The sequence below is a fragment of the Monodon monoceros genome, unplaced genomic scaffold (genome assembly GCF_005190385.1).
Source record: "Monodon monoceros isolate NGI ecotype Baffin Bay Population unplaced genomic scaffold, NGI_Narwhal_1 Super_Scaffold_22, whole genome shotgun sequence".
In the NCBI taxonomy this organism is placed as follows: Eukaryota; Metazoa; Chordata; class Mammalia; order Artiodactyla; family Monodontidae; genus Monodon; species Monodon monoceros.
In genome coordinates this window covers 126,852,720-126,876,959 of record NW_021703779.1, presented here as the reverse complement: position 1 = coordinate 126,876,959, position 24,240 = coordinate 126,852,720, and positions in this window count along the sequence as shown.

Sequence of the window (24,240 nt, the reverse complement as noted above, 5' to 3'; positions counted from 1 at the left end):
CTGATTAAGAGGCAGGAGAACAAAGCCGGCAACCAAGGGAGGGGCAGGGAGACGCAGGCGTCACTGCCGGCCATCTCCGTCCCGGCCGCGGGGGACCTCAGAGCGCGGGGCCTTGGTCCTCGTGCTGTGCTTTGGAGCCACCTCTCTGGCCGGCCCGGAACGAAGGTGGATGCCACCGGGCCTCTGCGAGCGCTTCTTCCCCACTGGCCTGGGAACGTCCTCAGCCCCCAGGACCACGGGACGCTGGTAATCCCGGCACGCCCGCGTCCCGACACAAACCCCAGACCGGGGAGCGGTGGTGGCCTCCCTGCCGAACGTCTGTGCACACGATCACTGGGCACGATGGTGGCCACCGCGCAGGGAGGGCCCTTCTCCGCGAAAGGACCAGCCCCCGACCGCAAGCGCTGGGCGCCCTCGGCGGCGGCGGCGGTGCACAGCGTGGGGAGGGCCAGGCGCCCGCTTCCCCGCCGTGAGCGGGCCTCCACCTGCCACGCCAGGCCCGGGGGAACCTTCCCTGGCACCCCCTCCCCACTTCTGGGCCTCAGCTCTGTTCCTCCTGGAAGAAGCTGGGCAAAGCGTCCCATCTTGGTTTGGAGCCAGGGGCCTGGGAGGGAGGCACGTGGCCCGGGACGGGCGGTCCGGGCCCCTCGGTGCTGGGTTCCCGAGTGCTGCCCTGCGAGCGGGCGGCCCTGCCGCCGAGGGAGGCTCCCGCCTGATGTGGCCCAGTGCCCGCAGCAGGCCCGGAGGGAGGGGCTGGGACGCAGGCGCCGGCCATCCTGGGCGCCCCCCAGCCCACCTGATCCCTCCCTCCCGGGCCCCTGGCTGCACGGCCCGCAGCGCCACGGCCGGTGGCCGGGCTCTTTCTCGCGGACACCTCTGTCCCGGGGAGCGGAGCGGAGCGAGAGTCCCTCCGACCCTGCCATCCATCCGTGCGGCCAGAGGGCTGCTGCCCGGGACCCCTGCCCTGGCGGCCCCCAGAGGGGCCCCCGTGGCTGCGCCTGCGGGTGGCACGGGGACAGCACTTTCATCGCGTTGCATGTGGCGGCAGGCCCGCCCCCCATCTTATCCCCCATCGTCCCCCACCCCCTTCCTGGCTCTCGGCCTCACTGGGCATCTGGTCGTGAGCAGGCCAGGGGGGCGGTGCGGGGCACTAGGAAGGAGAGGGTTTGGGACCCAGCGGAGGGGCCGGCCTGGGTCCCTGATGGGCTGTGGCATGGGGCACACTGAGGGAGCCACTCAGGCCCTGCGTGTTGTCGCTGGGGCGTTGCCTCCACACGACCTGCACCCACCCCAAGCTGCTTCTCGGCTCGGGCATACAGCTCGGAGCACATCCCTCAGGTGTCAGCCTCCTGCCCTCATGCGTTGCAGGGCTTCCCTGTTCGTCGTCTCCTTCTGTGCCCGGCAGCTGGCGAGCCCAGCAACACTGAGGATGTCTCTGGGCTCCTACTCGCCTGGCATCGGGCCTGGGCACCGCAGGCACTCCACCGACGTCTCCTGAGTGAACGATGTTGAGTCAGGGCAGCTGTGTAACCCCGCAGGGACCTTCCAGGCACCGCACTCTGTTAGGGCACAGAGAGGACAGGGCCCTGGCCAGCCTCTGGGAGACCCCTGCCCATGTGTGGGAATCCAGGCACATCCTGGCGCCCCCTCCCTGCCAGGGGTTGCCCTTCACTTTTGGCATATGCGTCGCGCAGCCTCCAAACAGGGACTGTGAATTCCTGGGGCTGAGCTTGGCTGACTGCCTCGATTCCTTCTGTGTGCTCGGGTGTACCCCACAGCCTGCAGGCACCGTCAGAGAGCCCCCCAGCCTTCTCTCCCACTGCCCCTCACCTGCCCACCCAGCCCTCGGAGGGCCGAGTGGGTGCCTTCTGAGGACAGGGCCGGCCATGCCTGCCCCGCTCCGAGGAGCTGGCTGGGCATACGCTGAAGAGGAAAGGTGGGCAGGGCGGGAGGGGGACGAGCTGCCATGTCATCCCGTTGGCATCCCTGGGACACCTCTGCTGCAGGTTCCATGACCAGTCAGCCACAGGCCTTGGTTACTGTGGAAACCAGAGCCTCGTGTGAGTTCTCGTCATCAAGGGATGAGGGACAGGGCGCCCATGAGGCTGCACGGAATCCCACTGGACGGCCCCAAAGATGTGCACTCGGAGCCTGGCTGAGAAGGCTGGGTGCACCTGCTGGCTCCCTGCGTCGGTGCTAAAACTTGCTCCATCAGCAGTGCTATGGCAGCGCAGATCCAGACCTGGGGTAGCCACGTGGTGTCCACACATGAACGTGCACGAGCCTTCACGTGGCATAAATTCACCTCTCCAGCCATCCAGGCACATTGGCAGGGAGTCTGCCAAGGTTGAAGCACACGCTCACATGCACACACTCATACGTATCCAATTAAGATTTAATTGGACCACATAAGGTGTAGCCAACAAAACAGACAATAATCAAAAAGACCAAACTATTCTAATACAAGATTAGTATAGACCTGGTTATGGGATGGATTGTCTTCCCCCCCTGCCACCCCACTCACATGTTGAAGTCCTAACGTCCCTGTACTTGTGAATGTGACCTTATTTGGAAATAGGGCCATTGTAGATGTAATTAAGATGAGGTCATACCGGAGTGGGGTGAGCCTCTAATTCACTATGACTGGTGTCCTTATGAAAAGGGGCCATTTATTTAGTTATAGGCCATGCCGTGCAGCGTGCGGGATCTTAGCTCCCCGACCAGGGATCGAACCCGCAACCCCTGCAGTGGAAGCGCAGGGTCTTAAGCCCTGGACCGCCAGGGGAATCCCCAAAGGGGACATTTAGACACAGACACACACAGAATGCCACGTGAAGATGGAGGCAGACCTGTAAAACCAAGGACATCAAAGGTCACCCGGCAGAAGTCAGGGACGGCCCCCGGAGCAGACCTTTCCCCAGTGCCTTCAGAAGGAGCAGGACCCTGCAGACAACTTGATCCAGGACTTCTGGCCTCCAGAGCTGTGACACAATAAACGTCTGTTATTTTAAGCCACCTAGTTTGTGCTACTTGGTTATGGCAGCTCTCTCATCTGTTGTATCATTTAAAGCTAAAATATCCCTACGAGGTAGATAGTCTTAGCATTTCACAGATGAAGAGACTAAGACTCGGAGCATTTGAATGACTTTCTCAGAGTAATTCGGTCAGTTTGAAGCAGACCCGGGGCTCAGTGCAACTCATCTGGTTTAAAATCTATATCCAGTGAAACATAAGGCACTAAAGTCTCCCAGCTTCCCGATATAGTCAGGTTTTAAATTTTATTTTAAAGGGTATATTTCTGAAGCTTTGGGCCTGACAGATATTGTTGATTGAATGAGTCGAGGCAAATTGTCCAACCATACTCCTTTTTTTTGGGGTGCACTGCACGTCTTATGGGATCTTAGTTCCCCGACCAGGGATCGAACCCGGTCCCCCTGCAGTGGAAGTGCAGAGTGTTAACCAGTGGAGCGCCAGGGAAGTCCCCTTAGTTTATTCTTGATTAATGGCATTCCTTTAAACCCTGCTCTAAATTACAGCTTTTCCTAAATATGCATCCCAACCTAGTAATTGATAATTAGTTATGTTAGCTAAGAGCTTATCTTTAGGAAGGAAGCATAATTTAGTTGGCATCTAACAAGTCTCTGTGGAATGAATGAATGAACCAATTTGATTGGTTTCCGGGGGTAATCTAGGTCTGGTAGTAGTTACTGAGATGGCAGCTGAGAACCCAGGAGGAAGTGGACTGCCTTCAACTGGTGGCCAGCAAAATCCACAGATTGCGGAGGACCGAGGGAAAGCTCTATAGAGGGTGGGCGCTGGAGCTGAGTCTTTTTTTTTTGTTTTTTAATATATATATTTATTTATTTATTTATGGCTGCATTGGGTCTTCGTTGCTGCACGGGGGCTTTCTCTAGTTACAGCGAGCGGGGGCTACTCTTCATTATGGTGTGTGGGCTTCTCGTCGCGGTGGCTTCTCTTGTTGCGGAGCATGGGCTCTAGAGCACAGGCTCAGTAGTTGTGGCACTTGGGTTCAGTAGTTGTGGCTCGCGGGCTCTAGAGCGCAGGCTCAGTAGTTGTGGCGCACGGGCTTAGCTGCTCCGCGGCATGTGGGATCTTCCCTGACCAGGGCTCGAACCCGTGTCCCCTGTACTGGCAGGCGGATTCTTAACCACTGCGCCACCAGGGAAGCCCCTGGAGCTGAGTCTTGAAGTAGGACTTCACCAGGTGGAGCAGGGAAGAAAGTGGTACCATGCGGACACAGCATGGGTGAGAGTGTGGAGTCATGAAAATGCTTCGCCTCTTCAGGGACCCAGAAATACTCCCTGTGGCACGTAGGCATGTCTGTCTGTTTGGGGTAAAAATGAAGCTGGAGAACTGGACGTGCACAGCCACACGGCTGCCTCATCGGGGAGGGGGCTATGGGGAGGCCAATGGCCAAGGCTGCCCGCTTTATTCAAGATCCCAAGGGTGCTTCCCGGATGCCAGCTTGTCTTCCAGAGCCCCTGGGACACACACACACACAGCTCTTGGCCTCCGCTGAGTGGAAAGCAGCCATGGTTGCCCTTGGGGGTGCCCCTTTTAGCTAGCTGCCTCCGGCAGAGCCTTCCCTTTCCCCCTCCTATGCCAGCTCCTGGCTCTCTGTACCCTCCCAGGGGTGGGTGAGGGGAGGCTGGGCGAGGCAGGGCAGGCCCAGCAGGTCTGGTCTTGATGGAGTGGGAAAGGGTGGGCCTACTGGAGGAGGGACGGAGGGAGGGAGGGAGGGAGGCTTCCACCAACCCACAGCAGTGCCTGCTGCGGCCCTGCCAGCTGAGTCCTCACCTGGGAAGCTCACCTCTGGGACCAGCCACCTTCCCGGCCCAAAAGGAAGGTGACCACTGGACAGACCCCTTGATGTGCTACTCTTCCAAGATCTGGCTGTGCAGAGAGCCCCGGGGCTGCAGGGCCCAGCCTCCTGGCCGGCCTGCCCAGGGGAGCCAGTGATTTTCACCCGTATGTGCAAGGCAAAGGCAGGTGTGTGTGCGTGCGTGTGTGTGTGAACCTGCACTCAGCCCCCTCAGAGGACTGCTGGAGGGGAAAGGGCCAGAGCCTTTCAGAACCCCCAAACAGCCTGTATGTGTACTAAAGGGAGTGGGCCTTTGGGACACCACGGCCATCGCCCAGCTTCCAGGCAGGAGGCCTGTGTGTATGCTCGTGGGCCAGTCTGGAAGGAAGAGAGGTGGACAGGCCAGGAAGATATCCAGTAGGAAGAAGCGATTGCACCTCGAGCTGCATCAGACATGGTGGCTGGGCAGTTGGGCCCACGGATCTGAGGCTTGGTGGCAAGCCTGGGCCAGGCGCAGCCGGTCGCGGACAGTGGGGGGAGCGCCCCAGGCTCGGTGCACCTGGCCCCCTTCCTGCCCGCCCCTCGAGGCTCCGGCTCCGGTCACACCTGACCTTTGCCCTGAGTTGACGCACATTCTCTCTCTTCTGGTTATGACCTGTTTCCCCTTGACTCTCCCTCCTTGTGAGGGCAAACGCCTGGGGTGATTTCTGTCTGGACCCTGCGTTCCGCGTGCAGCCCTGGTAGACACCTCCCACTCTCACTAGCTTTGACCTGGTCCCACCCATGCGGCACCAGGGGCTGATCTGTGAACTCAGAGCTCCTGGGCACCCCCACTCGGCAGCCGGAGCCCAGCATAGGGCACCCCTGCGGGCCAGCCCCCTGCCCTGGCTGGCAAAGGCATGGGCCGAAGTTCCCAGGGGGTGCCGTCCCTGCCTGTAGCGGGTGAGGCCACCTCTCTCAGAGGCCACAAGAAGGGGAGGCGGACGGAGCAGAGGTGGAGAAGGACAGCCCTGCATGGAGCTGGCTGGTGCATCCACGGACTCTCGGCAGTACCCCCACTCTCCTTCTACCGCCCAGCCCACGTGGCACCGACAGTCACTTCCTGCCCTCTGCAAAGTCGGCCCATGGCCTCCTTGGGCCTGCCTCTCACTGCTGGCTCGGACTCTCCCTCCTTCCCAAGGGTCTGGCTCACTTCCCACTGATGGCTTGGCTTCACCCAGAACACTTTCTCTAGGTTCCTTCCCCACTGGGGTCCCGGGGACCTGCCCCCAGGAGGAAGCTACGTCCGGTCCAGCCAGTGCCCCAAGCGCCCGCACCCCCGTGCCTCAACTACCTGGACTGCCTGTCCTGGGCCAGCCTCAGACACGGGGAGGAGGTTGGGGAGAGTGCCAGCCAGGGGGGTCAGGGGCAACCTCCCCCTGCCCCTCTCCCTGCCTCGGCTCCTTGTCAGCACTGCCCCCTCCCTCCTTCGGGACCGCCGGCCTGTTGGGCCATGGCCCCTTGGCGCGTGGCCTCCGTGCCTGGTGAGCATTAGCTCAGAGGCCAGTGGCGTGGCAGGTGGCCAGACAGCCTCCTGTGGGGAAGAGACCTGGATCCAGGGGCAGTGAGCACCTGGCACAGGGCTTTGGTGGGAGTGATGGGCCCTTTCATTCATTGAAAAAATAGTGAAGCACCTCTGACGTGTCACGTGCTGTGCTAGGTGCTGGTAGAAAGGGGAACAAAGCCAAGTGACTGTTGTTAAGGCGCTGACATTCAAGCAGGGCAGCCGGACGGTTACCCGGATGAAAGGCACGTTTCCCAAAGCTCAGGGTGTACCTGTGGCAGGTCCCCTCTGGTGACTGGTGGGCCCTGGGTGGCAATGGCCCAGCAGCCGTGAAGGGAGGGGACTGGGCTCAGGCTGGCACGCTGCCCCCTGAAGCCCCCGCCCCTGCGGGGGAACCTCTGGGGCTCTCCCCTCCTTTTGCCTCTGGTTGAATGAACATTCTGTCTCACTTGGGTACGACGTTCACTCCTGCCTGCAGTGCCGTCCCCGGGTCTCCACAGTCTCCCCGTATTGACACGTAAACCCAAGGATGCCTCGGAGAACCGGCCTGTCGGGCTGTCCTGGGTCTCTACTGCTCCCCCCGCCCCCCGTCAAGGCCAGAGACCATGGAGCTAAAACTGCAGACAGACAGATAGATGGGCCATCAGGCCTGCAGGGAGGAAGGTCATTGCTGAAAGAAAGGAAAGGGCGGAGGCCAGTGGGTTTGGTGACACGGAGGGCCTTGGCCAGAGCAGTGTCAGAAGAGGGGTGGGTGGCCACTGAATGGGCAGAAGCCTTGGAGCAAGGGGGTGGTGGCTGCAGGCGTGCCTCGGTGCTGACTCCCAGTCACCCAGCCTCGTGGTCGTGGGAGCATACGGGGTGCCGCGCTGGGTCCAGGACCCTCACTGCTCGAAGGCCGCCGGCCCTGCCCCTTGCTTGGGAGTAGCGCCCCTTGCTTGGGAGTAGCACCCCGAGTGAAGCCCTGCTGGGCTTGCCGGGGCCAGCAGCCCTCACCACCCGGTGCTTCGAGGGGCTTTCTCACACGCCTGTCTCCCCCAGAGGAGTGTCCTGGAGCTGCCCTCACAGGCACCACGACGGGGTACCGACCTTCCTGCTATTTCTCTTCTGTCACTTCTAAGGACTCTTGCCATTGGATGTGGGCCCACCCTCATAACCCAGAATGACCTCATCTCCAGAGCCTTAACTTTATTCCATCTGCAAAGACCCTTTGTCCTAATAAGGGCACATTCACAGGGGCCAGGATGTGGACCTATCTTTTGGAGGCTACTCTTCACCCCGCCACACCCGTGGTGTGTCGCACTCTCGAGCACCCAACTTCTGAGGCCAACGGCTTGTGGTGTTCCTGGGTGGCCCCAGCCAGGCCGGAGGGCAGGGGCCTCAGTGAGGCTGTGTCATGCTCTATGGTGGGCTGTCACCTTGCCACTGTCCAGCACGCAGCCAGATGGGAGTTCAGCCCCCAGAGGGGCCTGGTGTGTCTGCAGCTGGGCACGTGCACAGTTTGCTGTTTGAGCGGTCTCAGCGTGTGACTGAGAGAAGGCCGGTGGGGAGGGGCCCGGTGCCCCGCGGAGGGGCTGGCCTCACATGGGAACAAGGACAGGCCATCTGGAGGGACGGGAGGGAGTGAAGGGCAGGGTGGGTCACGGAGACGGCCAGGGTGGGGGAAGAGCAGGCCTTCTGGAAGAGGGACCAGCTACATCTTGAGAACCTTCTCGTAGGCTTTCCACCGTCCTGCCCCCAAACCTTTGCTCACGAGGTCGCCCGACCCCGAGGCCCTGCGCCCTTGCACCCCCATCTGCTTCAGGGCTTCTCTGCAGGACGAGGGTTCTGCTCTCCACCCCCAGCTCCAATCCCACCAGCCTTGAAAATTATGCGGCCACGTAAATGCCATTCACAGTTAAGTCAAGCAAGCCATGGTTACTTTTCTTCTCTGCACAGCATTTTGTTTTCCCAGGAGTTAATAATTGTCCTCTGGCTGACTGTTTGCTTAGCTTCCCATGCACTTATCACTAATTCAACCCTAGACTCGTCCTGGTGTGTAAATGTTCTCTCAAGACGTTCAAACACACCACGCATTCAAGTGATTTCATCTTAAAGAAAATCTCTTGCGGCACAGCACCCCGGGTTTCCCTTTGCTGTCTCCTGGGAAGCCCCCTATGTTGCAGCCCTCAGTTTATGGTCAATTCCCCCCCCCTTCCTTTTTTTTTTTTTTTTTTAAATAACAAGCGCGTGTTTATGTACTGCTTGTGTAAAGTTTAAAAAATATATTTTCAGAGTGAGACTGGAGATCAGAAGCTCTGGCTTTGAGGCCTGCCCTCTGTGATCCCACGTGGCCTTGAGTAGGCCTCCCTGAGTCTTGCTTCCATGATCTATAGAACCGCAGGTTTTGACTGTGGTTATTCATTAATCCTTCATGTATTCATTCAACAGACATTGGTTTAGCAGTGACTCTTAAGAAAACTGTTTATTGCGGAAAATGTCAGCCGTTAAGCAAAGGTGGAGAGAATCGTTAATGAGGCCCTGGGGACTGACCAGCCAGTGTCAACAGTTATCAACTGGCTTGTAATTTTCCTTTAGACCCTTCTTTTTGCATGTGGTATTTTGGGGACTTTATTTTTTTTATTTTTATTAAAGAAGATGTTGGGGGTAGGAGTTTATTAATTAATTAATTAATTTTTGCCGTGTTGGGTCTTCGTTTCTGTGCGAGGGCTTTCTCTAGTTGCGGCGAGCGGGGGCCGCTCTTCATCGCGGTGCGCGGGCCTCTCACTATCGCGGCCTCCCTTGTTGCGGAGCACGGGCTCCAGACGCGCAGGCTCAGCAGTTGTGGCGCACGGGCCCAGTTGCTCCGCGGCATGTGGGATCCTCCCAGACCAGGGCTCGAACCCGTGTCCCCTGCATCGGCAGGCAGATTCTCAACCACTGCGCCACCAGGGAAGCCCTGGGGACTTTATTATTTTGAAATAATTAGATTCACAGGAAGTTGCAAAGAAACGGACAGGAGGCCGGTGTCCCACTCCCCAGTTCTGTGTTGATTTCTGCTGTACAGCAAAGTGACTCAGTTATATGTGTGTGTGTGTGTATATATATATATATATATATATTCTTTTCTATTATGGTTTATCACAGGATATTGAATATAGTTCCCTGTGCTATGCAGTAGGACCTTGTTGTTTATCCATTCTGTATATACTAGTTTGCATCTGCTAATCCCAAACTGCCCCCCATCCCTCCCCCCCCCCCCTCCCCCTTGGCAACCACAGGTCTATTCTCTATGTCTGTGAGTTTGTTTCTTAGATAAGGTCATTTGTGTCATATTTTAGATTCCACACAGAAGTGATATCATATGGTATTTGTCTTTCTCTTTATGATTTACTTCACTTACTATGATAATCTCTGGTTGCATCCACGTTGCTGCAAATGGCGTTATTTCCTTCTTTTTATGGCTGAGTGATATTCCATTGTATGCATGTACCACGTCTTCTTTATCCATTCATCTGTCGATGGACATTTAGGCTGCTTCCATGTCTTGGTCATTGTGAATACTGATGCTATGAACACTGGGGTGCGTGTATCTTTTTGAATTAGAGTTTTCTGCAAGTATATACCCAGGAGTGGGATTGCTGGATCATTTGGCAGTTCTGTTTTTAGTTTTTCAAGGAACCTCCATACTGCTCTCCATAGTGGCTGTGCCAACTTACATTCCCACCAAAGGTGTAGGAGGGTTCCTCCAAAGTGAACTTTTGACTGTGGAATAACTTTACTTTTATGCAAAAGTTGCAAAGATAGTAGAGAAGCTCCTGGGTGCCCTTCACTCAGCTTCCCCTAATGTTAACACCTGACCTTCCCAAGGTACGTTTGTCAAAACTGAGAAATGAACATTGGTACAATGCCAGTAACTAAACTCCAGACTTCATTTAGATTTCACCAGTTATTCTACTCATGTCCTTTTCTGTTCCAGGATCCCATCCAGGATCCCACATTGTTTTTAGTCTGGCATTTGAAAATAAATTGTAGGGCTTCCCTGGTGGCGCAGTGGTTAAGAATCCGCCTGCCAATGAAGGGGACACAGGTTCGAGCCCTGGTCCGGGAAGATCCCACATGCCGCAGAGCAACGAAGCCCGTGCGCCACAACTCTTGAGCCTGTGCTCTAGAGCCTGCGTGCCACAACTACTGAGCCCGCGTGACCAGAGCCTGTGCTCCGCAACAAGAGAAGCCACTGCAATGAGAAGCCCGCACACTGTGAAGAAGAGTAGCCCCCGCTCGCCACAACTAGAGAAAGCCCGTGTGTAGCAACGAACACCCAATGCAGCCAAAAATAAATAAATAAATTTATAAAAAAGAAAAAAGAAAATAAATTGTAGACATCATGTCATTTCACACATAAAGACATAACTATGGATTTCTAACAGATAAGGGCTTCTAAAAACAACCCCACAAATCATGATCACACTTAATGACTGACACTGGAAATAGTCCTTAATGTCACTTAACACACACTTTCCTTGATTGTCTGAAAGATGCCTTCTTATAGCTGGTTTGTTCAGGTATGAACACTAGCAAGGTGCCCGCTTAGCTTGGGGTTGATTCACCTCTCATGTCTTTTAAAATCTTGAAGAGGGCTTCCCTGGTGGCGCAGTGGTTGAGAGTCCGCCTGCTGACGCAGGGGACACGGGTTCGTGCCCCGGTCCGGGAGGATCCCACATGCTGCGGAGCGGCTGGGCCCGTGAGCCATGGCCGCTGAGCCTGCGCGTCCGGAGCCTGTGCTCCGCAGCGGGAGAGGCCGCAGCGGTGAGAGGCCCATGTACCGCAAAAAAAAAAAAAAAAAAAAATTCTTGAAGAAGCCAACTCCCTCCTGAAGCATTCCTCACAGGCTAGATGTGGCTGATGGCATCCTTGTGGTGTCTACTGTGTTCCTTTGCCCCCTGAATTTCCTATAAACTGATAGAGCGAGAGGCGTGATCAGATTCAGGTTAAATTTTCTTTTTTTTTGCGGTACGCGGGCCTCTCACTGCTGTGGCCTCTCCCGTTGTGGAGCACAGGCTCTGGACGCGCAGGCTCAGCGGCCATGGCTCACGGGCCCAGCTGCTCCGCGGCATGTGGGATCTTCCCGGACCGGGGCACGAACCCGCATCCCCTGCATCGGCAGGTGGACTCCCAACCACTGCGCCACCAGGGAAGCCCTCAGGTTAAATTTTGTTGGTAAGACGACTCCTCAGGTGGGGCTGAGCGCTTCCCATCCTACGCCAGGAGACACACCTCATCCAGTTGCCCACTTTCAAAGTCAAGATGGATTGGTAGGTGCACGTGGGGTCAGCCTGATACAGCAAATGTATACCTAGCAGTTTTAGTAGGCATTGATGATCTCCATCTAGGGCCATTATTTTGGGTTACAAACGGTGATTTTCTGATTCTATAATTCTTCCTGCATTTTCTATTTGGCTCTCTGGATGCAGTGATTATGGTGGAGACTGCTGGTTGCTTCTCCGTTGACAGATCCTTAGCTGGGCCCATGACCGCCTGAGTAAAGACTACACTTCTGAGCCTCCTTTACAACTGGGTATGGCCACGTGGCCAGCTCTGGCCAGTGAGATTAACTGGGAGTCTTGTATAGCTCCTTCTGGGAGACACTTTTCAGAGATGCTGGTACTCTCCTTGTTCACCCCTTCCCCTATTTTCTTCCTCATCTCCGTTCTGGTGCTATGGCTGGATCTCTGACTGCCATCTTGGATCAAGGCAATGAAGGCCACACTCTGGGAATTACGGAGCAGTGAGTTGGAATGATCTGGAAGGAATCTATTTTATTTAAATTTTATTTTATTTTTATTTATTTATTATTTTTCGCTGGGTTGGGTCTTCGTTGCTGCGTGCGGGCTTTCTCTAGTTGCAACGAGCGGGGGCTACTCTTTGTTGCGGTGTGTGGGCTTCTCATTTTGGTGGCTTCTCTTGTTGCAGAGCACGGGCTCTAGAGCGTGCGGACTTCAGTAGGTACAGCACGTGGGCTCAGTAGTTGTGGCTCGTGGGCTCTAGAGCTCAGGCTCCATAGTTGTGGCACATGGGCTTAGTTGCTCTGCAGCATGTGGGATCTTCCCGGACCAGGGCTCAAACCTGTGTCCCCTGCATTGGCAGGTGGAGTCTTAACCACTGTGCCACCAGGCAAGCCCCTCTGGAAGGACTCTTGATCCCTAGTGATTTTGTGGAATATCCATACTAGTCCTGAGCGTTTTACCTCTGGACTTCATTAACACATGAGACAAATAAATGTCTCTTGGTTAAGCCACTATTATTATGAGTTTTTTCTCATAAGTGTAACTGAACCCAATCCTAACTGACAGAGGAGAAAACAAAACAGATGTGGTCCCTGTTCTTACCTATTGTGGGGACAGCTATTTGATGGCACATTATTATTATTAATATTATTATTATTATTGCAAAACTATCTATTAAAGAAAAACACAAGGCCACCTCTCAACAAAAAACCAATGAGAGAAAGAGAAATTCATCTTAGATGAATGTATCCAGATTTTTGCAATCAGAAAACCAAGTAGGAAGCCGTTTTTATGTCAGTGTGGATGCAAGGTTTGTGACCTTTCAAAACGTACACATTTATTTCTTCTGTTTCTTTCAGCATTATAAACTAGATGCTCCGCATGACCTTTCTGATGAAAATAACTAAAATTGCTGAATAAAAGATTTAAAAATCATCCTTTTAAATGATCCAATTCGATGGTGAAAAAGTAAGGAATCCCAGAGTCCAAAAATTCAATCAAGACAAAAACCCAGAGAGGTAAACAGAATGCTGAGGCCAATCTTGAGAGCATTTGTGGACCCTGGTGACCTTGAGCTTCAGTTTTCATGGCCTCATAGATTGTGACTCCAGATATTGCAATGATCACATATAAACTTTAAAATAACTAAGCATACGCTGTTCAAAGATATAAATGACAGCATTGATAATTATGGCAGAGAACTGGAGCTATAAAAAGGAGCTACTTAAAAATTCTAGAACTAAAAATGACACTAACCAAAATTAATAAACAAATGGATGGGCATAATAGCAGAATACGGCTAAAGAGAGTATCAATGGACTGGAAGATAAGTCAGAAGGAACTATGCAGAATAAAGCAGGGAGAGACAAATGGATGGAAACTAAAAAAAGGGAGAAAGAGACAGGATATGTGAGAGCTCAACATATGTGTAATTAGAAGAAGAGAGACGAAGGGGGCATAACCAGTATTAAAAGGCATAATAGCTGAGAACTTTCCAAAAATGGGGGGCAGAACCTCAAACCACAAATTAAAGAGGGCTTAGAAACTACACGCAGAATATATGAAGAGAAATGCACACTTACGGATATCAGGGTAAAATAGCTAAAAACCAAATTACTGAATTGTGAAATGTTGAAAGCATTACATTTGAGATCAGGTACAAGATAAGATTACCAGCTAATTCTATTTGACATTGTACTTGAGTTCCTGGCTAGTGCAGTAGGGCAAGCCAAATTTTAAAAAAAAGAAGATTTAGAAATTATTTGCAGGTGGTGTGGTAGTCTATGTAAAAAACCTGAAGATTCTACAGATAAATTATTCAAATTAATAAGAAAATTTAGCATAGTTTCTGGATACAAAATTAATATCTAAAAATAAACAGGGACAGAATTTATAAACAAAAGAAACATAACATTTACAATAGCATAAAATATCTATCTAGGAATAAATATAAAAAAGGGCATGCAATAATGTCTAAATTATGTAGAAATTTATAATCATTGAAAGACATTGAAGGAAAGATTAAAAAAAACAATAGAAATATATGCTATTTTCATGGATTAGAACACATAATTTTTTCCCTTTAACTTCTTTTTTTTAAACGTAATTTCAAATTTGTGAAAGATTACAAGAATAGTAGAAATAAATGGAGGGGGAACATCTTCAACCTGATGAAGGGCATGTAGGAAAAACCCAGAGCTAACATTATACTTTGTGGTGAAATACTGAAAACTTTCCCCCTAATATCAGGAACAATACAAAGTTGTCTGCTCTTGTCACTTCCAGTCAACATTGTGCTGGAGGTTCTAGCCAAGGAAATTATGCAAGAAAAAGAAATACAAGGCATCCAGATTGGAAAGGAAGAAGTAAAACTATCTCTAGTCACAGATGACATCATTTCGTATCCTAAAGACTCCTAAGGAATCCACTAAAAAACTGTTAGAACGAATAAATGAGTTGAGCAAGGTTGTAGGATACAAGGTCAAGGTACAAAAATCAATTGTGTTTCTATACACAGCAATAAACAATGGGAATGAAATTAAGAAAACGTTTTAGGGCTTCCCTGGTGGCGCAGTGGTTGAGAGTCCGCCTGCCGATGCAGGGGACGCGGGTTCGTGCCCCGGTCCGGGAGGATCCCACGTGCCGGGGAGCGGCTGGGCCTGTGAGCCATGGCCGCTGAGCCTGCGCGTCCGGAGCCTGTGCTCTGCAACGGGAGAGGCCACAGCAGTGAGAGGCCCGTGTACTGAAGAAAGAAAAAAAGAAAAAAGAAAAAAAAACCGTTTTATTTATAAATCACAAAAAAGAATAAAATACTTAGGAATAAATTTAACAAAAGAAGGGCAAAGCTTGTACAACAGTATTTTGTTGGAGGACATTAAAGAATATCGAAATAAGTAGAAAGACATCCTATGTTCATGGATCAAAGGACTGATATTAAAGTGGCAGTACTCTTCAAATTGATCTACAGATTCAATACAATGCTTATCAAAATTCCAGCTGGGATTTTCTCAGAAATCGACAAGCCAACCCTAAAACTCACATGGAAATGCAAGGGATCCAGAACAACCAAAGCAAGCATCTTGAAAAAGAAGAACAGATTTAGAACACTCACACTTCCTTATTTCAAAACATCTAACAAAGCTTCAGGAATCAAGACTGTATGGCACTGGCATAGGGATAGACTTATAAATTAATGTAATAGAATCAAGAGTCCAGAAATAAGCACTTACACTTATGGTGAATTAATTTTTCGACAAGGAAGCCAAGACAATTCAATGGGAGAAAAAAATGTGCTTACAACAAATGGTGCCAGGACAACTGGATATCCACCTGCCAGAAAATAAAGTTGGATTCCTATGTCACACCATACACAAAAAGTAACTCAAAATGGATCAGAGACCTGAATATGAGAGCCTAGACTATAAAACTCAGAAGAAAACATAGGTGTAAATCTTCATGACCTTGGGTCAGGCATTGGTTCCTTAGACATGACACCAAAAGCAGGAGTGACAAAAGATAAAATACGTTAACTGGACTTCTTTTAAATAGTTGTGTGCTGCAAATGATACTATCGAGAAAGTGAAAAGACAGTCCACAGAATGAGGGAAAATGTTTGCAAATCTTATATTGGATAAAGGGGGGTATAGCGCAGGGGAAGAGCATTTGACTGTATATATTGGATAAAGGACTTGTGTCTAGAATACAAAAAGAAATCTTACAACTCCACAACAAAAAGACAAATTACTCAAATCTAAAAATGGCAAAGAATTTGAATAGATATTTCTCCAGAGAAGATGTACAAGTGGCCAATGAGCACATGGAAGATGCTCAACATCGTTAATCACCAGGGAAATGCAAATCAAAACCATCATGAGATACCACTCCATACCCACTAGAGTGTCTGCAATCAAAAAGATGAACAGGGACTTCCCTGGTGGTCCAGGGGTTAAGATTCCTTGCTTCCAGTGCAGGGGACACGGGTTCTATCCCTGGTCGAAGAACTAAGATCCCACATGCCCGCGGTGCAGCCAAAAGAAAAAAAAAAAAAGACGAACAAAACATGTTAGTGAGAAAGTGGAGAAATTGAAACCCTCATACATTGCACTGCTGATGGAAGTTTAGCAGCTTCTCAAAATGTTGAACATAGTGTTACCATATGACCCAGCAATTCTACCCCAAAGTATAGTCCCAATAGGTAACTTGTATGGCATGTGAATTATATCTCACTATAGCTGTTAAAAAAAGAATAGTAGGTCTTCCCTGGTGGCACAATAGTTAAGAATCCGCCTGCCAGTGCAGGGGACACGGGTTTGAGCCCTGGTCCGGGAAGATCCCACATGCCGCGGAGCAACTAAGCCCGTGCACCACAACTACTGAGCCTGCGCTCTAGAGCCCGTGAGCCACAACTACTGAGCCCGCGTGCCACAACTACCGAAGCCCACGTGCCTAGAGCCCGTGCTCCGCAACCAGAGAAGCCACTGCGATGAGAAGCCGCTCACGCACCGCAACGAAGAGTAGCTCTAGCTCACCACAATGAGAGAAAGCCCTGCAGGCAGCAACGAAGACCCAACGCAGCCAAAAAAAGAAAAAAAAGAAAAAAAAAAGAATAGTAGATAGATTTCTTGTATACCTTTTGTGTAGATTCCCCAAATGTTGACATTTTACTCTCTTTGCTTTATTCTTGTCTCTTACATCTACACACACACACACACACACACACACACACACACACATCCACACACACATTTTCTGAATCTTTCAAATCAATTAAGACACGATGGTCCTTTATCTCTAAATACTTCAGTGTGTATTTCCTAAAAACAAGGAACATTCTCTAAGCACAGTGCAATTATAAAAATCAGGAAATTAACATTGATACAACACTATAATCTTATCCTTGTCCAGAGTTTGCCAATTGTCCCAATAATGCCTTTTCTAGAAAAGGAGCATCTCTGATCATGAATGGCATTCAGTTACCATATCCCTGGAGCAGTTCTTTGGTCTTTGTGTTTATGGCATTGACATTTTTCAAGGGCGTAGGTCAATTATTTGATAGAATATCCTCTGTTTTGGTTGGTCTGACGTTTCCTCGTCATTAGATTTAGGTTTTGCACTTTTGCTAAATCTGGAGGCACACAGTGGTGGTTTGTCCCATTACTGGTGAAGGTAACTCTGATGACTTAGTTAAGGTGGCGTCTGCCAGGTTTCTCCCCTGGTGAGTTGCTATTATTTTCCATTTGTGTGTGTGTGAGGGGGACATTTTGAGACTACTTAAACATCCTGGTCCTTGTCAAACTTTCACCCACTAGTTTTTTCAGTCATTGATCATTCTTGCTTGAATCAATCATTACTACAATGGTTGCCAAATGGTGCCTTTCCAGTTCTATCATTCCTTCTACATTTATTCTTTGGCTTCTACTGCGAGGAAGAGCTTCCCTTCTCCCCACTTACTTATTTATTTATATCAACGTGGACTCATGGATTCCTTACCTTCTGGAGGAACAAGATGTTCCAAGCTCTTCCAGACCTTCCCTGGCCCCCATTCTTACCATCAGCCATTTATCCTAGGATCCTTAGTTCATTTTGAGTGGATAATTATTGCATTTAGAAACCTATTAGGAAATTAACACACACATACCCCACGTGCATATAAGTATATATGCACACATTCATGCATATATGTAGATGTATATCTATGGATATATGTACACTTCCACACAACTGTATTTATTATCTATCATCTATCATCATTTAATGTCTATCTGTCTCTCTCTCTCTCTCTCTCTCTGAGTTCATACTGACATCTCTAATTCCAGATTCATTCTAGCCTTCTTCCCACATGCTTACTTGTAACTTCTTTCTATCATTGAGAAAAGCTGGCTCCCATCACCCACAGTTCATTTATGTATTTACTCAACCCTCGAATACTCAGAAAGCAGTTTCAGAATTGTCAACTCATGTCTCTGCGAACAAGAAAACTACTCTCTGGAGTTCAATATTTGTTTCTAGTTCTTTGTCTTTAGCTTAAGGGCAGATATAGGCCAAGGACTCCGTTCAAAGGTTACCTGGCTTAGTTTCTTCCCCTCCGGAGTGGTTATACATTGTTTGATGTATGGTTTGGTTCGTTGGTTTTTGTTTGTATTCCATTTTTAGGATATTTCCCCCTCCCCCATCCTTGTGATTTTATTTATTTTAGGTAATTTGAAGTTTGGATGCTGTCTGTTTTCTAGTTATGCTGAGGGCATGGGTTTTGTGTGGTTTTATTTGTTCTTGTTTTTTTAATTGATTTTTGTTTGGAAGCTATGCTGAGAGTTCCAGATATATGGACCCCTCTGCCATTACCTTGGCTACCCAGAATGCTCCAAAAAAATCAATGTTTTGAGTATGCCAGTCCTTTCCCATTTGATTTATAGATCGAATACAGTAGTAATCTAAATGCCATTAAAAAAATAAAAACTAAATGCTATGTTTAAAATGGAGCTTGACAAGGTAGTTCTTAAGAGCAAATGGCCGGGCAGAGCTGAGACGTTCCCGAGGAAGGAGGTGGAGGGAGCTGCCTTAGCAGATTCTGAGACAGATTCTAAAGGTACAGCATTTAAGCCGCTGTGGTGTTAGCAAAAGGAGGGACAAACAGACCAAGGGGGCAGAATAGGGAAAGTGGAAGCAGACGAGCCACGTGGAGAAATTCAATGTATGACAAAGCTGGCATTGCAGGTCAGTGGAGAGAGGAGATGTTTTTCAATGAATAATCCTGGGACAATTGGCTGTCCACATGGAGAATGAAGTCTGGCAACGTTAGGTGTTGGCAAGCCTGGGGAGCCGCGAGCAAAGTCAGATACGCAGGTCGGCCTGGCAATCGGTGCAAGCCTTGGGAATGCGATTTGTCCTTCCTTAGCAGGGTGGAGGACGCATGTGGCCTGTGGCCCAGGGGCCTCCACCTGCGTGTCATCACCAGAGAAACCTGTGCTGAGCGTAAGGACGCCTGTCCACAGATGTGCAGAGCAGCCCAGTTTGTAACAGCACGAAAGGTGGAATCAACCCCACCGTCCATTAAGCTGACAATGGGACGCAACAGGTGGAGGTTAGTCCCGCAAGAGAGTGAGTACGCAGGGGCTGGTGGCACCGTTCTTCCTACTCACACACGTTTTGTCAATATTCTTTTGTGTCTTCTCTACATCTACTAGAAACAATTTTAAAGACTAAGAGTTCTGCTGAATTACCTCTGCTGAGGCACCGGGATCCTGTCCTGGCCAGAAACCTCAGAAGCCGCCCTCAGGCCCTGGCGTCTTCCCAGGGAGGAGGGCCCGGTGCTGTGACCCTGCAGTCCTGGTCACAGCAGCTGGATCCCCGGGTAAGGCGGTACCCGCGGTTAAAGTGCTGAAGGACTCCTGCACCCATCCGCTCCCTGCCTGCTGCCCCCCTACCCCCATCTTGATGCTGTAACTGGCGCTTGTGCCCGGCCCAGCAGAGGCCCCCTGAGACCCTGCTCTCGCCCTGCCCCCATGCCTGGCGCGCCCCCACCCCAGGTCGAGTGCGAGGAACATTCGAACCGCCCCTGGGGCCTCTGCTGTGCAAGGGCCCAGCACCCCTGCTCTGGGAGGAGGGAAGAGTCAAGGTTACCTCCGCCCACCGGATCCATTTGCCACCCTGTTCACAGCCAGTTTACCTAAAGACCAGTTCACCGGTTCGCCTAATTACCAGGTCACCTCCAAGCCTGAATTTGGAATTCAAATGAAGGAATTTATTTCCACCCTTTATTCGAACAGTGGCTCCAGCTTAATCAATTCTCTAATGATCAATTTGCCTAATTAAAAAAAATTAAGCATTTTGAAACCAGTTCACCGACGACCCTTCTGTCTCTGTGGTGTGTTTCCAAGGATTGTTTTGCGCTGGGTTAGGGGTGACTGGCTCCCCTGGGGGCTCTTCTGGTTCTTCTTTCAAAAGTAGACGTGTCTAGCTGTAAAGTGTTTCCTAGAGCTGCCCAGCCCGGGTCTGTCCAGTGAAGGGGCAAGTGGCTGCCTGTGAACGTCTCACTATATCCAATCCACAAAGGAAAACAGGATCAGAGGACAGGAAGTGATGTACAAAATACCTTAATAAAATATACTTATTCCTAGAACAAAACAACTTTAGGGAAAGACCCTTATATCAAAAGGCAAAAAAGTCCTTAAAGTAACCCCAGAGATAAGAAAAGAGAAAAGGACCGGTCTGGACCCAACGGCTCCACTGTCCCTGGCCCTTGACCCTGGGCAGGTCACACCAGCCTCCTCCATAAAATGGGGCAAGAATGGTATGTCCTTCACACAGGTGAGGAGTTAATCGGGTTAATCCATTCCCTGTTTACCGTGGAGCTGGCCTGGAGATCCACTTTAACTGCTGTAGAAACACAGATTAACGCAAGCTACTCTTAGAGGAATGCTTTGCTTTCTTTCCTTTTTAAAAATTCTTAAAATGCTAAAAATCTGGGAGGAAATCAGGCCCGATAGCCGCAGATGCAGCCTCACAGCAGCTTCCAAATGCAACCTCGCTGCCTCCCCATGACTTGTTTCTGCTTTTCCCTCAGCCTGAAGAGCTCCACCCAGGCCTCTAGATCCTTCTCTCCATCAGCAGCCCCCCTCGGAAGCCTTCCTTGAGTCCCCTGCTCCGCACCCCACCATGAGCCTCTGCCATCTTTGGAGGGTAGGGCCTGTGCCCCTCTTGCAGCCTCCCCCCTCCCTCACTCAGAAGCTGTTAATGGTCTAATGGTGGAAGGGATAATCCCTAGTCCAGGGAGGGGTGGCTCAAAGGGTGTCATTTGGGGAGAAGGGCCCCCCTGCTCTTCCCAGCTGCCTTCCAAGCAGGAAGTGAGGTGTGGGGAGGGCTGGGTACGTGGCCCCGGGAATGGGGGTGCACACTGGACTCGCAGCGGGTACCTCTATCTCTCCACTGGGATTTCTGGAGGCAGGAGGCTGGCTGGAGGGGCCCCCAGCTGGACCAGGAGGGACTGAGGGTGTGTGCTGAGAAGGAAAGGCTGGGTCACCTGTACCCCGCTCTCCTCTGCCTTGAGAGCAGGAAGCTTGGGGGCCAGAGGGCCGAGGTTGGGAGAGGAGGCTGGGCTGTGGACACGGGTGGGACCCCAAGAGGACAGGGCTGGCTGGCCCCAGACGGTCCTTAGCAAGGAGAGGCTGAGCCCGCCCTGGGAAAGGGGTGACCCCCTCGGCAGGAGCCACAGTCAGGGAGGGAGCACCCTTCCCCCCTCGACCTTGGGCTGGTGGTACAAGACAAGGCTGGTTGGCCCCAGCCTCAGGACGGGGGGTTAGGACCGGAAGGGAGGTCAGAGTGCCCTTGTCTCCATTCCGGTCCGTTCCAGTCCTGGGGATGGGCATGGGGAGCTTCAAATGGGATGTGAGGCTGGGCTGAATTTTAATTGCCCAAAAGGACCAGAAAAGTTAATGGTCAGGGGTGAGGGGCTGGGGGTGGGGGGAGGTGCCAGAACACACCGTGAGCGGCATAAACAAAGCCTTATAGTGAGTTACACCAGCGGGGAAAGGTCTGCAATTGCCAGTGGAGCCCCAGGAAGTGCCAGAGGGGCTGCAGGCCCAGGTGGGATTCCTGTTCCGGGCTCTGGGTGCCCAGCCCAAGGCCAGGCCTTGAGGTGGCCTCCTCCGCCTTCCCCTTAGATGGGGCCAGCGGGTGGGCCTCGGCTGGCATTGGCACAGGGCAGAGCAGGGAGCAGCAGGCAGGACGGGGGCCCGGGGGCAGGATGGCGGCACCCCAACGGGCCCTCTAGTTTCTGAAAGCCAAGCCTGGTTGACCGCGATCCCTTCCTACCCCAAGAGACCTTTCCCAGAACTGAGGCTATGGGGGCAGGGTGGGACCCCTGAGTAGTCTCAGGAAACTGAGTAGAGAGAGGGTCCCTGAGTCAGCACGGTGGCTGCCTGCAGGTTTGGAGACCAGAGGGGCTCAGATTCTTACCTATTTTCCTGAGACGGTGGCGGGCTACCATGGGTGGGCAGGCCTACAGGGCATCGTTGGGCCCGTGGAGAACAGACTGGGCCCAGCAGGGAAGCTGCAGCCTATGGGGCTCCCAGCTCAGAGGTACTAGCGATTTCCTAGGTTCCAAACTGCAGGGTGCAGAGGAGCGGGGCCCCGGAGTCTGTGGTGCTGTGCAGTCTGGGGACCCCCAAGATGTCCCTCCGTGGGGAGGACAACCGAGGGGCTCTCCCCCTCACTGTGTTCTTCTGGCCAACAGAGAAATGGGTTCCTCCGTCCCAAGAGCCCAGGCCCAGGGCCCAAACCAGGGGCGCCTTCTGCCCAAGCATGTGTTGGCTTTAGCATTTCCAGTTTTTTCTGTGTACTCTTGCAAGGCGCCTCGATCTGGGCGCTCAAGGAGTATATCATGCCCTGACGCTTACCCTCTGCTGCAGGGGGAGGTCTCTGGGACGGGGTTTTTCTCGCCGTCTCGCTCGCTTTTGGCTGCCACAGCTGCACACCCAGGCAGCACCAGTATCCCATTGCGGGAAATGGCTTCCATCGCACCCGCTGCCTGGTAGCCTGGTAGCCGAGTGGAAACCATGGCAACAGGAAGCAGGGAGGATCTTCCCGTCACCCCGTGGAAAGGGCAGCCTATTTCTGGGACCTGAGCCCAGTTATTCACTAGTTCTGCATTTTGATGTGCATTTCAATTCTCGAGAGCTGGCTTTGAGGGTGCTGGGCCTGAGTTTGGGGGGGCTGGGTAAGTGACCTGCTCCCCTTCTTTCTCTGAAGGAGACTGAACTCCTGGCCCCCAACAGGGCCGTTTGTGCCGCCACAAGACTCAATCTGTAGCGTCCAATCGGATCCCTTCTTCTGCCTGAACAGGGGGAGATGGGTGCTTTGGGCGTGACTGGGGTGGAACCAGGACCCACTGAGGGGTCCCCTCACTGCATGACCTTTTCCTGTTCTGAGAGCCTGCTTCCCTGTTTCCATCAGAGAGGAACCTTTTTTTTTTTTTTTTTTTGCGGTACGCGGGCCTCTCACTGCTGCGGCCTCTCCCGTTGCGGAGCACAGGCTCCGGACGCGCAGGCTCAGCGGCCATGGCTCACGGGCCCAGCTGCTCCGCGGCATGTGGGATCTTCCCGGACCGGGGCACGAACCCGTGTCCCTTGCATCGGCAGGCGGACTCTCAACCACTGTGCCACCAGGGAAGCCCAGAGAGGAACTTTTGAGTCGCCCTGGCAGCGCGCAGGAAGCTCCGACATGGTTGGGAAAGAGAGTCGAGTTTCTTCAAGCCAGCAGTGAGCATGTCCCCAATACTCCTGCACACACACACACACACACACACATGCGCAAACGCACATGCACACTCCAGCGGTGTGGTCTTTGGTGTAGTCGACTCTGCCCCCTAGCGGCAGTCTGTGGCCAGCACACTGGGCTCGGGGGCGGGGCAGGCTGCCACCCGACTCACTGGGATTCCTTCCAGCCTTGACTTAGGAGGGGGGTCTTTGGAGATGAAGGAGACAGAGAGGAGACTGGTCCTTTGATGCTAGGTTCAAGGAGAAAACTGCAGGCTACGCTTGGGGTGAGAGCACTTCCGAGAACATCCCAGGAGGGGATCGCAGCTGGCCTCCACCAGGCCATTCTTTCCACCTGCCACCTGCCACCCTCTCCTTGGGTGATCACCTGCCCTCTCGTGGCTGTCCAGGCCTTTCCCCTGGGCTGCCCCAAGCTGGGGACAGCTTCTTGCTGGCTCCCCGCCTCCTCCCCAGTACCCAACTCCTCACCCAACATCCTGGGGGGTTACATCCCAAATAGATTTTAAATAATCTACTGCGATAGGCAGAATTTGGGCTTTTGTGACCTTGGTCCTCTGATGTCACGCCCATGAATATATTAAACTGCATGGCTGAGGGGACTTTGCAGATGTAATTAATGCTACTAACCAATTGACCCGAACATAGGGAGATTAGCCTGGACTACTGGCTGGGCCCAGTGTCATCACAGGAGCCCTTAACAGCTTCGCCGGCTAAGGCCAGAGGGGAGGCAGAAAGATTCAAAGATAATGAGGACTCCACTCGCCACTGCCAGCTTGAAGATGAAGGGGCCACGCATCAAGGAAGCAGTGAACTCCGTCCTTCAGCCTCAAGGAGATGGAT